Source organism: Pan troglodytes, chromosome 8 (genome assembly GCF_028858775.2).
Source record: "Pan troglodytes isolate AG18354 chromosome 8, NHGRI_mPanTro3-v2.0_pri, whole genome shotgun sequence".
Taxonomy (NCBI): domain Eukaryota; kingdom Metazoa; phylum Chordata; class Mammalia; order Primates; family Hominidae; genus Pan; species Pan troglodytes.
Genome location: NC_072406.2, coordinates 104631007 through 104637125, shown reverse-complemented (window position 1 = coordinate 104637125; position 6119 = coordinate 104631007).

Sequence of the window (6119 nt, the reverse complement as noted above, 5' to 3'; positions counted from 1 at the left end):
ATGTAATTCTTTTCTTTGCTCCCCTACAGGTAAGGTGTTCCCTGCCCCCTCCCCTGATTTCTTTCAGTATTTTTCTTTTTTCTTTTTCTTTGAGATAGGATCTCACTGTGTTGCCCAGGCTGGTCTCAAACTCCTGGGCTCAAGCAATTCTCCCCACTCAGCCTCCCGAGTAGCTAGGATTACAGGTGTGAGCCACCACACCTGCTAGTATTTCTCTTTATCTTTGATTTTCTGTCATTTGGCAATGATATGCCTCAGTATAGTTTTTCTGGCATTTATCCTGATTGTGTTCTCTGAGCTTCCTAGATCTGTGGTTTTGAATCTAACATTAATTTGGGGAAATTCCCAGTAATTATTGTTTCAAATATTTCTTCTGATCATTTTTCTTTTTTCCCCCTGGTATTCCCATTATGTGTATAATTCTCCCACAGTTCTTGAATATTCTGGGGTTGGCTTTTCAGTGTTTTTTCTCTTTGCTTTTCAACTTTGGGGATTTTTTACTGAGCTATCCTCAAATGCAGAGATTCCTCAGCTGTGTCTAGTTTACTAATAAGTCCATTAAAGGCATTCTTCATTTCTGTTACATAGCATTTATTTTTGATCATTTCTTAGAATTTCCATTTCTCTGCCTACATTGCACACCTGTTCTTGCATGCCTGTCTACTTTATCCATTGGATCCCTTAGAATATTAATCAGAGTTGTTTTAAATTCCTAGTCTGATAGTTCCAACATCCTTGCCATCTCAGCCTGATTTTGATACTTGCTCTGTCTCTTCAAACTGTGTTTTTGCCTTGTAGTATGTCTTGTGATTTTTTTCTTGCTAGCCAAACATGATATACTGGGTAAAAGGAACAGCTGTACATCGGCCTTGAGTGATGTGGTGGTGAGGTGTGGGGGAGGGAGAGTATTCTATGTTCCCATGATTAGGTGTCAGCCTTGCAGTGAGCCTGTGCCTCTGGCCTGTGAACTTTACACGTTTCTCGGTTCACCTGCCTCCCCGTTTAGTGAGACAGGCTAGCTAGAATGGGCTGGGGTTGGGTATTTCCCATGCTCCGTGTTGAAGGCTAGAGCCAGCAAGTTGGATATTTACTCTTTTCCCAGGTCAGTCAGGCTCTGATAAAACCCCAGCAGGTTAGACCCTAGTTAATTAGTTCCCCTAAGGGTAGACCTCGTTAAGAAAAACCAAATGCTCTGTTTACAGTCATGCCTTGATTAACGATGGGGATACATTCTGAGAAATGTATCGTTAGGTGATTTCATCATCGTGGAATCATCATAGAGTGAACTTCCACAAACCGAGATGGTATCGCCTACTACACAGCTGTATGGTATATGGTATAGCCTGTTGCTCCTGGGCTACAAACCTCACAGCATGTTACTGTATTGAATGCCATAGGCAATTGTAAGATAATAGTGAGTATTTATGCATCTAAACATAGAAAAGGTACAGTAAGGCCGGGCACAGTGGCTTATGCCTGTAATCCCAGCACTTTGGGAGGCCGAGGAGAGTGGATCATCAGAGGTCAGGAGTTCGAGACCAGCCTGGCCAACATGATGAAACCCTACCTCTACTAAAAATACAAAAATTAGCTGGGCATGGTGGCAGGCGCCTGTAATCCCAGCTACACGGGAGGCTGAGGCAGGAGAATTGCTTGAACCCAGGAGGCGGAGGTTGCAGTGAGCTGAGATCACGCCATTGCACTCCAGCCTAGATGATAAGAGTGAAACTTCGTCTAAAAAATAATAATAAAGTGAAAATACAATATTAGCATCTTTTATTTTCTAGTTTTTATTTTTGAGAGATGAGGGTCTCACTATGTTGGCCTTGAACTCCTGGCTTCAAGCAATCCTCCCACCTCAGCCTTCTGAAGTGCTAGGATTACAGGTGTGAGCCACCATGCCCAGCCAATATTAGCATCTCATGGGACCACCACCATATATGCCCAAAATGGTATGTGGTACGTTACTGTGTTTCAAAATGGTTCCTTTCCCCCTCCCCCTGCAGGAAGCATGAGGGGATTTTTCTCTAATATTTACTGTAGAACCTAGTTGAGCTCCCAGAGGTAAAACTCACAAAAGTAAGGGAGCCCCCACTCCATGACTGGAACCCACTGGAGTTTTTGGGATTTTTTTGTGTTTTATTTGTTTGTTTGTTTTTCAGAGACAGGGTCTTGCTCTGCTGCCCAGGCTGGAGTGCTGCGATGCGATCATAGCTCACTGCAACCTCAAACTCCTGGGCTCCAGCAATCTTCAGCCTCCACCTCCCTCCTGAGTAGCTAGGACTACAGGCACGTGCCACCACTCCTGGCTAGTTTAATTTTCAGTAGAGACAAGGTCTTGCTATGTTGCCCAGGTTGGTCTCAAACTTCTACTCCTGGGCTCAAGTGATCCTCCTACCTTGGCCTCCCAAAGTGTTGGGATTATAGGCGTGAACGACCGTGCCCGGCCCCCTGGAGGTTTTGACTTTCAGGCTCCTGCACACTGACCATCCCGCAGCTCATTACTTACAATTTAGGTTTCCCTTCCTGGGTGCTGGTTCCTGTGGCCATTTCAGCTCATGGGTTGCTGCTCCGGTAAGTTGTGATTCTCTGTATTCGCCTGCCCATCTCTCCAAGTGTGGGGGCAGCGATTTGCCCTGTGACCTCACTTCTCTTATGCATCTAAGAAGAGTTGATTTTTCAGTTTGTTCAGCTTTTTACTGGTTGTTAGTATAGAGTGGCGACTGCCGAGCTCCTTGCGTGCCAGACCAGAAACCTGACACCCTCTGTTCAGCTTTTTATTCTTAGTGCGGTGCTGTCTTTTTTTTTTTTTTTTTTTTTTTGAGACGGAGTTTCGCTCTTGTCGCCCAGGCTGGAGTGCAATGGCGCGATCTCAGCTCACTGCAACCTCCGCCTCCCACGTTTACGTGATTCTCCTCCCTCAGCCTCCCAAGTAGGTGGGATTACAGGTGTTAGTCATCACGCCTGGCTAATTTTTGGATTTTTAGTAGAGATGGGGTTTCACCACATTGGCCAGGCTGGTCTCAAACTCCTGACCTCAGGTGATCCACCCGCCTTGGCTTCCCAAAGTGCTGGGATTACAGGCATGAGCCACCGCGCCCAGCCGTTTTTAGTCTGACTTCTAAGAGACACCCCTGTGTCTGCATTGCTTAGTGGTCAGCCATTGATTAAGGCAGAAGTTGAGCTCATAAGACCTCATCTTTCACTGACGGGGCTGTGTGTGATGGGCAGGGCATCCAAAGTTCAGGCCGTTCTCTAGCCTGCCTCTGATTTCACGTTTCTCCAGGCCCACTTGTTTCTCCCTGCACGTGTGTGTAGTTTCCCAGTCACCCAGACACAGCTGGAGAGCTTAGTTAGGCCTTCTCTTGCTCTGTCATTTCCAGAGTCTTCCTATTGAAATTCTGGCCACTCACCCCAACTGGAGCCACAGGCTCAGGCTAGCACAGCTGCAGGTTCCCATGTTCGTTTTCTACTGAGGTTGCTGCTTCACTGACAACGCTGTCAAGCATGACTTTTCCTCTCTGTTCCAAACCAAGTGTGCTCTTTCTTGCAGCCAAGCAGCTTTTCTAGTCCTGGCCTGCCATGGTGCAGTGACTGCAGCTGTCCAGCTTGGCAGGGAGCTGATGGAAGCAGGTCTTCTGCAAAAGACTGCGGACTCCTATTTCTACCTAAGGTTCCAGTAGTTCTTCCTGAATGCCTCTTTTCTTTTCTTTTTCTTTTTTTTTGAAATGGAATCTCACTGTGTTGCCCAGGCTGGAGTGCAGTGGTGTGATCTCGGCTCACTCCCAGGTTCAAGCGAGTCTCCTGCCTCAGCCTCCCAAGTAGCTGGGATCACAGGCACCTATCACCACGCCTGACTAATTTTTGTATTTTTAGTAGATACAGGGTTTCACCATGTTGGCCAGGCTGGTGTCGAACTCCTGACCTAAAGTGATCCACCTGCCTCAGCCTCCCGAAGTGCTGGGCTTACAGCCATGAGCCACTGTGCCTGGCATGAATGTCTCTCAATGTGTTGTTTGCCTTTGGTTGATCTCCAGGGCCCTCACATGGTTGTTTTTGATAATTTTGTTCTGATTTTTTTGGGAGAGAAGATTTGCCTACCTCTTCATAAAGCCGTAGCTGGAAGTTGCACATTGGCAAATTTTGGTTTTGTTTGTTGTTTTTTTTTTAATTTAAAAAAATAATAGAGACAGGGTCTCAATATGTTACCCAGGTTGGTCTCAAACTCTGGGCTCAAGCAATCTTCCTACCTCAGCCTCCCAAAGTGCTGGGATTTACAAGCATGAGCCGCCACACCCAGTTCAAATTTTGGTTTGTTGTTGTTGTTGTTGTTGTTTGAGATGGAGTCTCACTCTGTCGCCCAGGCTGGAGTGCAGTGGCGCAGTCCTGGCTCACTGCAACCTCTGCCTCATGGGTTTAAGTGATTCTCCTGCCTCAGCCTCCCGAGTAGCTGGGACCACAGGCATGCACCACCATGCCTGGGTAATTTTTGTATTTTTAGTAGAGACAGGGTTTCACCGTGTTGGCCAGGATGGTCTGAAACTCCTGACCTCATGATCCACCAGCCTTGGCCTCCCAAAGTGCTGGGATTAGAAGCGTTAGCCACCGTGCCCAGCCAAATTTTGGTTTTTAAATACCAGCCATCAAACGTCTTTCAAAAAGTCTTCACTCCCACCAGCAAGATTTATTTATTTATTTTTTAAACTGGGAGCTGCCCTATGAACTGATCACCAGCAAGATTTAAAAGTACAAGGAGGCCAGGCGCGGTGGCTCACGCCTGTAATCCCAGTACTTTGGGAGGCTGAGGCGAGTGGATCACGAGGTCAGGAGTTTGAGACCAGCCTGGTCAATATGGTGAAACCCGTCTCTACTAAAAATATAAAAAAATTAGCCGGGCATGGTGGCACATGCCTGTAGTCCTAGCTACTCGGGAGGCTGAGGCAGGAGAATCGCTTCAACCCAGGAGGCGGACGTTGCAGTGAGCCGAGCCCATTGCACTCCAGCCTAGGTGACAAAGTGGAGACTATGTCTTGAATGAAAAAAAAAAAGGACAAAGAGGCTGGGTGCAGTGGCTTATGCCTGTAATCCCAGCACTTTGGAAGTCTGAGGCAGATGGATCACTTGAGGTCAGGAGTTCGAGCCCAGCCTGGCCAACATGGCAAAACCCTGTCTCTACTAAAAATATAAAACTTAGCCGGATGTGGTGGCATGCGACTGTAATCCCAGCTACTCAGGAGGCTGCGACATGAGAATCACTTGAACCTGAGAGGAAGAGGTTGCAGTGAGCTGAGACCATGCCACTGCTACTCTAGCCTGGCAACAGAGCTAGACTCAGTCTCAAAATAAATAAATATAAATAAAAATAAAAAATACATGTATGGTATTTTAAAAATCTCAAACAATACCAAAAACTGTGTATGATAAGGAGTAATTTTTCTGCCAAGCCTTACTATCAAGTTCCTAGTTCCCTGCCCCAGTGGCAATCACTATAACCAATTGCTTGCATTTTATTCAAGGGATATTCCGTGTAGATTCACTCATGTGTCTGTGAGTGCGTATGTGTGTGTATGTGTATGTGTGTGTGTATGTGTGTGTATGTGTTGTGTGTATGTGTGTGTGTGTCTATGTGTTGTGTGTATGTATGTGTATGTGTGTGTGTGTATGTGTTGTGTGCACATATCACTCCTTTTTGTACAAAGGATAATATCCTGCCACACGTAGCTTTTCCTCTTGCATTTTCACTCGACAATGTATTTTGGAGATTATTCCATATCAGTACTGATGAGCTGTCTCATTTTTTAAGCCTGATAATTTTGAATTTTGAAATAATACCAGGCCGTGTGTGGTGGCTCACACCTGTAATGCCAGCACTTTGGGAAGCTGAGGTGGGCGATCACTTGAAACCAGCCTGGCCAACACGGAGAAACCCCATCTCTATCAAAAAATGCAAAAATTAGCTGCGAGTGGTGATGTGCACCTGTAGTCCCAGCTACTTGGGAGGCTGAGGCATGAGAATTGCTTGAACCTGTGAGGTGGAGGTTGCAGTGAGCCAAGATCATGCACTGCCCTCCAGCCTGGGTGACAGAGTAAGACCCTGTCTCAAAAAAAAAAAAAAGGGC